Source organism: Myotis davidii, unplaced genomic scaffold, assembly GCF_000327345.1.
Source record: "Myotis davidii unplaced genomic scaffold, ASM32734v1 scaffold173, whole genome shotgun sequence".
NCBI classification, from domain to species: domain Eukaryota; kingdom Metazoa; phylum Chordata; class Mammalia; order Chiroptera; family Vespertilionidae; genus Myotis; species Myotis davidii.
The window spans coordinates 2,099,303-2,110,613 of record NW_006286303.1 but is presented as its reverse complement, the minus strand read 5'-3'; positions in this window follow the sequence as shown (position 1 = coordinate 2,110,613).

The window sequence follows — 11,311 nt, the reverse complement described above, 5'->3', positions numbered from 1 at the left end:
TCACCCCCAAATGCCCCCCCTCGCCCCCACCACCAGCCTGATTATCACCAACTGCCTCTAACCGCCTCTGCCTTGGCTTTGTCCGGAAGGACATCTGGAAGGTCTCCTGGTCTAATTAGCATATTACCCTTTCATTAGTATAGATAGGAGAAATAGTCCCATTTCATGTTTTGAAAACATTTCTCTGTTGTTTCCTGATTTTTCAGTGCTGCTAATGAGAATTCAATTTTTAGTCTAACCATTCTTTTTTATATGATACATCTTTCTCTTCTAACAGATCTTCTCTTTGTTATTGTAATCTGCAGTTTTACCACAATGCATCCAGGTTTGGGTTTGTTTGCTTGTGGCTTTTTGGGCTTCCTGAATCTGGAGACTTCTTGGTTAATATCTCTTTATTTATTACTAGAGGCCCGGTGCACGAATTCATGCACCAGTGGGGTCCCTTGGCCTAACCTGTGGGATCAGGCCAAACCCGGCCCTCCGACATCCCCTGAGGGGCCCAATTGTGAAAGGGCACAGGCCAGGTCGACGGACCCCACAGGTGCACAATTGGGGCTGAGGAGGGACACGGAAGATTGGCCAGCCAGGGTGGGATCATGGGAGGGCTCCAGGGCATGTCCGGCCTGTCTTGCTCAGTCCCAATCAGCCGGACCCCAGCAGCAAGCTAACTTACCATTTGGAATGTCTGCACCTTGGTGGTCAGTGCACATCATAGGAACTGGTCGACCAGTCAACTGTCTGCACCCTGGTGGTCAGTGCACATCATAGGGAGTGGTTGAGCAGCCTTAGCATGTCATTAGCATATTACGCATTGATTGGTTGAACGGACAACTGGATGACTGGACACTTAGCGTATTAGGCTTTTATTATATAGGATTTCCCTCTGGTACCTTCTTAGACATATTTTAGCTCTTTGCTTCTATCGTCTAAGAATCTCAGACTGTCATATAGTCCATCATATAGTCTCTCTGTACTGCATTCTTGGCAATTACTTCAGATCTATCTTCTAGTTCACTAATTTTCTTGTCAACTGTACCTTATATACAATATGTCCACTGAGTCTCTAATTTTATCAGTATGCTTTTTTATTTTTAGAAGTTCTATGTGACTTTTCTTTATATTTTCCTGTTCATTAAAAATACTTTTTAACATGAAAAACTTCAAACATATCAAAGTTCAAAGAATAGTATAATAAACCCCTTTGTACCATTTATCTGACTTCCACAATAAACAATTAATTCATGGCTACTCTTGTTTCCTCTATATCGCTCTATACTTCTTCTCCCACTCCAGATAATTCTAAAGCAAACTCCAGACATCATATCTGTAATAGTTCAATACAGACAAGGATCCTCTTTGAAAAACAAACAACAATACTATTTTTTTACCTCTTAAAAACCTATGATAATCACTATTAAATATTCCTAGACTTTAATTTTTTTTCTGGTTCCTTGACCATACTTTTAATATCCCCTTTAATTTCTTTGAACATATTAAATATATTTAATTAAAATTTAATTAAAATTTTCTAGTATTTCTCTGGGCCTGATATTATTATTTCTGCTGGTTCTTGCACATGGTAATTTGTTTCCTCATGTGTTTGTGATTCATTTTTTCCTGTGAGCTTACAATCACTGTAACTTTTCTGTGGCAGTCTTTTGAGACTTGGATTAAGGTTCATTTCCCCAAAGACCACCTCATTTGGTGATCTCAAAAACATTTTTATCTTCATGTTTCACACTGCGTTGGGTGTTACTTAAGAAAGGGATCATTGAATAGAAACAGACTCATAGAGAACAGACTGACAGCACTTGGGGGGGTTGGTTGTAGGACTGGGTGAAAAAGGCGAAGGGATTAAGTAAAAACAAACAAAACAAAACAAAACACACACACACACACACACACAAACTCATAGACACACACTGACAACAGTATGGTGATCACCAGAGGTAAAGGAGGGTAGAGGGAGGTAGAAGAGGGTATAGGGAGGATAAATGGTGATGGAAGGAGATGTGATTGGGGTGGTTAACACACCTGAAACCTATATAATTTTATTAATCAATGTCACCCCACTAAATTAAATAAAAAAGGAAAACAAGGAGATTATTTAATTGATTTAATAGAAAGTGAGATGGCAAAAGAAATATTCCTACCCAAGGTGACTCACTAAGGTTCTGTTACCAAGACAGCTGAATTTTGCCACACAGGTTCCTGACCTCTCCCACTTTCTGAAATGAAAACCCCAGTTCCTGTCCATTCTTCTGGATCTCCCTCAATTTTCATAAAAGGTCCTGTGGGATGTCAGTTTGAATAATTAGAATTGATACTTTGCTTGCAAGCAAAATAGAGGCTCTTTCCTTCGGAAACCACAGTGACATGAATATCCTCCAAGGGCATATTGTTCTCCAAATAACCTAATTTGTTTTTCCTAAATTTGCATTTTCATTTGATTCATTAAAGATGAGTTTATCTTTGTAACAAAAAACCTGTGATTCTCTTGACTAGTCTAGTTTGTGTTGTTGATTACCATAGCAAGATTCTGGGGCCATTTGCTCATTGAACATTCAATTTCCAGGGCCTACTAGTTATTTAACAAAAGCTTTCCCCTAGGAATGAGGGCTCACCCCAGCCATCATTGAGGGTTGGAGTGAGGGAGTTTGAGGTACACAGGCCAAAGTCCTTCATAGCCACCCCCTGGCATCAGCAAATCTCCATTAGACAGACATGTCAGTTTTTGAATGAAAAACAACCCCCAAATACCCTATGTCTTTTTGAAAATTGAGGTAAGCAGCAGCTTCACATATGTCTCAAGTGTACTTAAGTGTCCTGCAATGGCTGTGACCCTGAAAGAGGGCAGATTTAGCTGGGCACCTTCTATGTGCTGGGAGTATTCTGGGTGCTAGAGTGCTGGGGTCCAACCCCAGCAGGTCCAGGGGTCCCCAAAGGTGTGGACGGAGTCGGCGAAGAAGGAATGACACAGAGACAGCGTTCAGTTGATCAGCAGCCTTGCCAGGATCTCTAGCCACAATCTCCAGCCAAGTTCTGTGTCCATGTTCTCTTGCTAGGTTCTCCAGCCAGGTTCTCCAGGTTCTCCAGCCAGGTTCTGTAGCCATGTTCTCTCACTAGGTTCTCCAGCCAGGTTCGGTCGCCAGGTTCTGTAGCTGGGTTCTTCAGCCAGGTTCTGTGTCCATGTTCTCTTGCTAGGTTCTCCAGCCAGGTGGGTTTTATTCCCTCCCTAACTTCAGGGGAAAATCTCTACCTGGGGAAACAACGTTTCTCGGAGAGGTGACCTTGGTTAAAACACTTAGTGCCAAGAAGGTGAGCAAATATATTAAGAACAGTATGCCATATATGCCAGGTCCCTTGAAACAGCAAGGATGGACTGGCTCCTGGCACTAGAGAGCTACAGACAAATGAGAGTCAATCCTTGCCATCAAGGGGAATCTCTTCTATAATTATTTGATGTATTCATCTCTGTGACCCCAGGGAAGGGTTCATATTTTGGCCTCTTTGATGACGTATTTTTATAACAATAGAGCTTTACCCACCCTTATTAATGTCTCCCTCTCGTTTCTTTATAGCTTGGTTGTCATTTTTGTCTTCTTATATTTTTACTTTGAGTTGTTTTGGGGTTTGCATTTGGCACAGATATTCAATACAAAATATTCGTTAGATGAATGTAGAAACAATTGTAGTTTTTAAATGCCTCAACATGAGTGGTTAGTTGGTTTAGCAGAATTCCCAGGAGAGAAGTGCTTATGTTTGTAAAACACCAAAATACAAGAATCCGATCTAATGTATTTGAAGAACATAAGTACATTTTCAGCTAAGGATCTTAGGTTGACGAGAATCAAAATTTGACTTACATTTCATCTAGTATTTGGTTTGAAGCTTAAATACTTGATTTCAAAATATTTTTGCTTTTAAGGAAAATCCTCCAGATCCCATCAAAATAATAGATTAAGTATGCTTACTCCAATCCCCTGCCTTACAAAATAGACCAGCAATTCTATTTTAATAAATGTTTTACATAAGCCCTTTCTTGCGGAATGGTTAATAGGTAAATTTAAGATAAGCTATTTCAGTTAGAAAAACAAAACATTTCTAAATGCATTTAAAATAAGATTTGTTTTATTAAGTTTTTTTTCATTAACCTCAAAGAAATGTAAATGACAAGAAAATAAAATTATTTGAAAAAATAGTTTTGCCTTACTGGTGTGTGTGTTTTTTTCTCTCATATGTTAGTTATCATGTCTTTATGTGTTATGAATTTACTGTTTTTATGAAATAAGATGAGCACTTGTAAGAGAGCTCACTATTGGTGATACATTACTACATTTTACCAATATTTGTAATCACCAAATGGTACACATATGCATCATTCACATTTTTGTTTAGGATTAGACTCCTTTTACTCTAAGTGACTTCAATCTAAAAGGATTACTAAAGAATTTTAAAATAATTTGTATCAGTATCTCCCAAATACAGCTATCATTTGTCATCATGTAATCTAAGATTGTCTTCTAGTTTTGGGGAGACCAATGGGTCTGGTGATCATATAATTACAGTATTGTAGAGCAGGAAAGACCAAATGTAATCCAAGTCCTTCATTTTACATAGGTGATAACTTGGCTCATAAAAATTAAGTGATTTGTTGCCCTCACTGAGTGGCTCAGTTGGTTGGAGCATCCTCCCATTCACCAAAAGTTGCGGGTTCAATTTTCAGTCAGGGCACATACTCAGGTTGCAGGTTCAGTCCCTGGTGGGGGCGCAACTGATCGATGTTTCTCTCTCTCCCTTTCACTCTCTCTAAAAAAATAAAAACATATCCTTGGATGAAGTTTTTAACAAATTAAGTGATTTCTTCACCCTTCCAATCTTATGTACAATGAAGGATAGCAGGAAGGACTCAGGCCTTAGAGGGGAAAAAAACCCCTGGATTTGAACCTTAGCTCCACTGCATAGTAGCTGTGTGGGTCATCTGTAAAATGGGGTTCATGATACTGCTCTTGCAATGTGGTCTCAAGAATTAGATGCAGGTATATGTGTGGTATATAGTAGGTGCTCAGTGAGTGGTAGTTATGGTTAATTTTCCTCCATTCATGCATAGGAGGACAATAATAGTATAATGGTTTCCCTTCCTGAGCTCTTTTTAGATGCCAGGCAAACACTTTAGACTCCCATGTTGAATCTTCACAACAACCCTATGACCCAAGTATTATTGATATCATTTTTTTATAAGCAGGTAAGTTAGGCTCAGTAAGGTTAAGTAACATATCAAGACCACTTAGAAAGTAAGATGCAGAGGCAAGGTTCAAACCCAGGTCTGCCTGGCTTCCCCCCACTCTCCCACACTCTCCCCAAGTCTTTTGGAATCAGGGGGCTGATTCCACTCCATAGATGGTCCTCTCTATGTCTGTTAGACTGAAAGAGAAGCCATGAATCACTAATAAAGATGCATAAAAATCTCAACGAACACCTTAAAATGAATGCAAAGGGGAAAGGCTTCAAATTTCTGCAGTTTTACTTGAGACCCTCAGGAATCAAGGTGAAACTAGAAGATAGTGAGACAGATGTTTGACTTTTAGCTTAAACAGTGCAATTTTTAGTGCTCTGTGTTTGTTTTAGCACATACTTTATAGTGGTTGCTGTTGAAATGATGGAAAGATAAAAATCTTTTTCAGCATTTGGAATTACTTTTTTTGTGTGTTCATTTTTATTTGAGTGGCAGTGTTACGATTGGCTTTAAGATATTTATGCTAACTTCCGATGTTAGCTGATTTCCCTTAGCTCTGCTGTAGTAAAATTCAGGTAAACACAATTTTACCATGCTTCTGGAGCAAGGTCAAAAGATTAAAACATACAAGGCCATCTTCCTTTCAGTCTAACAAAGCAGTTAGCTGGAATTTCACTTCTTGAGTTTACTTGAAATTTACTGTCTTGAGTTTTCTTGCTTTATGAAGACTCTGATTTCTTTGGTTAGACTGTTGAGTGACTCTTAGTTACCTGGACTTGTCATTGGAGATGGTGGTTAAAGGGGGACCTGAAGGCTCTCCCTTCTGTGCTGGGCTCCTGCAGGACCTGACGTGCTAAAATGTGGGAAATGGCCTTAGAGCCAAACTGCTGACAGCAGAATGCCAACTTGTTACCTTATCGATTGCCCTTTTGTCAATATTATAATATCTGGAAAGAAAAATTACAACCAGTTAATCCATTAACAAGTATTTTAAGAATATTTAAAGGGTATCTGTCATGCTATAGAAGTATAATATCCTATATAATGGAATTATACTTCTACTAGAGGCCTGTTACACGAAGAGATTTGTGCGATAGGCCTTCCTTTCCCCTGGTTGTTGGCACCGGTTTGCCTCCAGCACCTGGGGCCCAGGCCTTCGCTCTGGCCGGAGCTGGCCCGGAAACGTCAGGCTTCGCTGCTCCACTGGCCCCGGAGCCGTGAGGCCTCGCTGCTCTGCCGGAAATGTCAGGCCTTGCTGCTCTGCTGGCCCCAGAGCCATGAGGCCTCGCTGCTCCACTGGCCCCAGAGCCGTGAGGCCTCGCTGCTCTGCCTGCCCCAGAGGCGAGAGGCCTCTCTGCTCCGCCAGCCCCGGAAACGTCAGGCCTCGCTGCTCACCGGCCCAGGGCCGTCAGGCTTCGTTCCACCACTTGAAGCCTACATATGCAAATTAGCCACCATCTTTGTTGGCAGTTAATTTGCATATCATGCTGATTAGCCAATGGGAGGCATAGCGAAGGTATAGTCAATTACCATGTTTGTCTATTATTAGATAGGATAATGAAAGTATATCCTATATAATAAAGAGGTAATATGCAAATTAACCCTCACACCCTCGCACAAGATGGGGACAGTTAGGGGTGACCAGGCTGGCAGGGGGGGCAGTTAGGGGTGACCAGGCAGGCAGGTAGGTGAGCGATTAGGAGCTAGCACTCCAGGATTGTGAGAGGGATGCCCCAGGGATCAGGACTAAACCAGCAGTCAGACATCCCCCAAGGGGTCCTGGATTGGAGAGGGTGCAGGCTGGGCTGAGGGGACCCCCATCCTCATGCACAAATTTTATGCACGGGGCCTCTAGTACTGAATAAGCAAGAATTCCTGGACAAGAAAGCTCAAGTCATGATGATGATGATGATGATGATGACGATGACAACAACAGTGATGACCAGGATAATGGTGGTGTTGGTGGTGATAACTACCAATTGCTAAGCATCTTTCATGTATCAGGATCAAAGATCTGTCTGTTTATAAAACCCCACCTCTTTCTAGCATGCCTCACATGCCCACAGTGCGATAAGATGGGAGATACTCTATAGGTAGCTCACTTTAATGACCCATTGTTAGAAGGTTACAGGGTGAGAAACATGATATGAGAAATATAAATTAAATCCCTACACTTCTATAAGCTTCATTTTCCTGGCAATAATCACACCTACAAGGTATCAAAGGGTAGTTGTAAGGATTAAGTTAGAGGCTTCTGAAAACTACTAGGTGTATAGAAAGTATTTCATAACTAGTAGTCATTAATAATATTATTACTACTAGAGGCCTGATGCACAAAATTCGTGCAAGAGTAGGCCTTCGCAGCTGCGGTGGCTGCCTCGATCCCTCCCTCGCAGCTGTGGCAGCTGCCTTGATACCACGGCTGCAGCCTCGGCTTCCTCTGGAAGGTCATACGGCAGGTCGTCTGGAAGGACATCCAGACGGTTGGTCCACTGTTCAGCCGTTTGGTCGATTTGCATATTATACTTTTATTATTATAGATTGTTAGACAATCTTGTCCTCTAAGAAGTCCCAGTGACATGGAAGAAAGTTATAAGAAGAATATGGTTGACAGTGATAAATGCCAGAGAAAAGCCAAAAGTTGAGGAGAATAAGACTCAGGTAATACTCCTTTGTTACCATGGAGCTATTGGAAAAGGAAGTCAGATAGGCCATGAGGCTGGGCATGAAGAACTAACTGGAAATTCATATACCTCTTCCCTGGGATGCAGTGCACTAGCCAAGGTCTTGCATCAGACTTTCTTTTTTATTTTATTTTTTAAAATATATTTTATTGACTTTTTACAGAGAGGAAGGGAGAGGGATAGAGAGTTAGAAACATCGATGAGAGAGAAACATCGATCAGCTGCCTCCTGCACACCCCCTACTGGGGGTCGAGCCTGCAACCAAGGTACATGTCCTTGACCGGAATCAAACCAGGGACTTTTCAGTCCACGGCCCAACGCTCTATCCACTGAGCCAAGCTAGTCAGGGCCATACTCTCTCTCTCTCTTTTTTTATAGTTCCACGGCAGGGCTGTGCTCATACTGGTGGTTTCTGAGCCTCAGCTCCCTGGTCCTTGGGTGGGTATGTTTATGTCCTTGGGGCAGACTCACGTCCATGGTTTTCTTCATCTGTTTCTACTGAAGCTGCCCTCCATGGCTTCTCGCCTACCCGGGAGAGGCTGATTATGTTCCCAGGAAAGCTATCCCCACCGCAGTCTTGGGATTTGTGAGTGAGTAGAAGACACTAAAAAGTTACAGTCTACTGGAAGCTGCACAAGGCACTGAGCTGATGAGAACCATCGCCTCTGTCACTTGATGGACTGTAAGTGTCATTAGCTTTGTTTTCTAGCTTAACAGCAGAGAGTCAACAAACTACTGGGTCCGTTTTGCAGAAACAATTGGTCCAGCAAATTCCAGTATTTGCTTTAGTCTAATCTGTGTCAGTTTGCAATACATTTAATTTACATAAACAAAATCTTGCTTCTCCTGAATATTTCAGCGTTTATCTTTTTCCCCTTGACGGTCTAGCTCTGAAGGTGAGCAGCACTGACCTCAGATGGCGTTCACAGGGACAGCGCAAGGAACTTTGCTGAAAAACGTCTCAGAGCTGATTTTAACTAACTAATCAATGGGTCAGTTATCATGTAGAGTCTAAAACATAGGTAATACATATTTATGGAAAAGTTTTCAAACAGAACAAAAGGGTAAATAGTGGAAAGTATGTCTTCTTTCTGATTCCTCTTCCTTTATTTTTTTTTTTTTACATCACATTGGTGGCATGACACAATCCAACCTGCACACAGATGAAATTTGAGGTTTTATGTTAAGAGAAACAAATGTTTCCTACTTGATCAATGCTGTAAATTTGCAAATTATGAATATATTTAATTAACTGACGGGAATGACAGCTGCCATTAAATATGATATAAACAACAGCAAAAGCCCCAGACATAGGAAAGGGGGACAGAGAGAGAAAAAGGAGAGAGCAGTCAAGGTGGCTGAAGCACAGCATCCCGACTCTGACATGGATTTTCTCCCCTTTCTCCCTTTCTGAGCTTTTGAAAACTAGGAATGCATTTGAGATAGTAACGAATTGATGCACTCCTTAAGTTTGTTAAGGAATAAACCTTGCTCATAGCTTTCTTATTGCTTGAAATGATAGTTCCCAGGCATAATTTCATGGGTCCTATACACATCAAACAGAAGGTTTGAAATACCTTTCTTGGCCAGCTTTTTATTACCTCATAGTTTAATGCTGCTGTGTTAGCTTATTCTTACCCCTTCTACCTAAGTTACCTACCCCTTCTACCATGTGCCTACTTCGTGGAAGAACTGATTAGGGAATTTGCCGGTGACATGTAATGTGGAAGTCAGACTCCTCCTCCATGTAACTTCAGAACAACCACGTCCTGTGAGGGCCCCATTAGAATAGTTCACAAGGGCGGCCAAAGTCCTGTGTTCTAGCTTTGCAAAATAATTTCAAAAATCATTTAGAGGAAAACAAAGTTTACGTGGTCATCTTGAATTTCAAGAACGGTCTCCTATTTCCCTGGCCCCATCCTGACACTGTTATTTCTTACCAGCATGTAACAAAGAACAGAAGAATCTGTTTATAATACTTACCCTTAGGTGGTTTCTTTCAAATACCCACTCCCACTCAAAAAAACAAAAATCAGGGAAAACTCCAAAAGTCCAAGGAAAGCCTCAAGCATATGCCCGTGTCCCCAGGCTGCCCTCAGTTTTCTTTTAAACCTGATTTCCTTAGGTTTACTGGCTTTGGCCCAGAGTAGATACAAACCAATTTCTTCTCATGGCTTTTGTTTTTCATTCACAAGATGGTCGTTGGAAAGTCAATCAACCGCCTCTATAAAAGATACAATTTCCAAGTTAAAATGCTTCACACATGGATCATAAATGAGAAATTGTATGTCCACCTCACCCCACCCCTTCATCCTCCTTATATTCTCCAGGCTTTGGAGCTCTACTACAGTAGAACTGACAAACCTACACATTAGGAATGGATTTAATCTCAGGCCAACCAGAACCAGGATTTACTCATTAATTTACTAATTAATAAATATAATTAATAATTTCTACTTCAATGACTATTCTACCATGGTAAATAAGCAATGCAATATGTATTTGTCAGATCGTTAGTTTCTCCACTCTCTTCTCCATAACTGAGTCCTTTTTTCCCTCTTTAGTTTCTAAATTTACTTAAATTATATACCTCTCAATTTATGCAAAGCAAGTGACTTATCTTTGCAGAATCTGCCTCTAAAGCAACATGTAATTTCTGGCACATAAATTTTATTTGAGGATTGAATTCTAAGGTTTTTGAGGCCAAGGTCTGTGTCTTACATTCTATCTGCAGCCTCTACAGGGTTAGGGATTAAGGACGAGTGAGTTAGTAGATAGAGGAATAGATGGAACCAGGGATAGATGAGTGGTTAGATGAGGATGCTGTGAAATATGAACTTAATCTATGAAATAAAAGGTTCAAAAATTTAAGATGGTCAAAGGAGCATGACCTGAAAGATAATCATAAAAGATAAAGCAGCAGCTGAGAAAAACATAAGCAGTTTCCTTAAAAAAGTGAAAACCATAACAAACCATTAAAAGTTTCCAATGCTTTCTAAGTTAGAGGACTAAAACCATATATTGAGTCTTTTCAGAGTTTTCAGTTGTGAAAATTCATCTCCCTTCCAAACACATTTGGAATATATGAGTTATCATCTGCTTTCTCTGCTATTTATTGAGAAAGGTTAGGCTCAAAGTCATTAGAAAAGTAATTCTCTCTTGATTTTTCAAGAAAAATATCATATGTGACTTGCACATTGATAAAAAGGAATTTAGTTGGCCAGCAAGAGCTGAATAGGATTTTGGTTGTATTTTTTAAGTAGAGTTTCTATAGATTTTCTTTTTCAAAGGACAAATTCAAATATCTTCTTTCCTCCTGTCCATGACTGTTACTCTGGTGGGAAATTTATTTTAGGTGGTAAAAATCCAGTTGACAAATATATATATATAT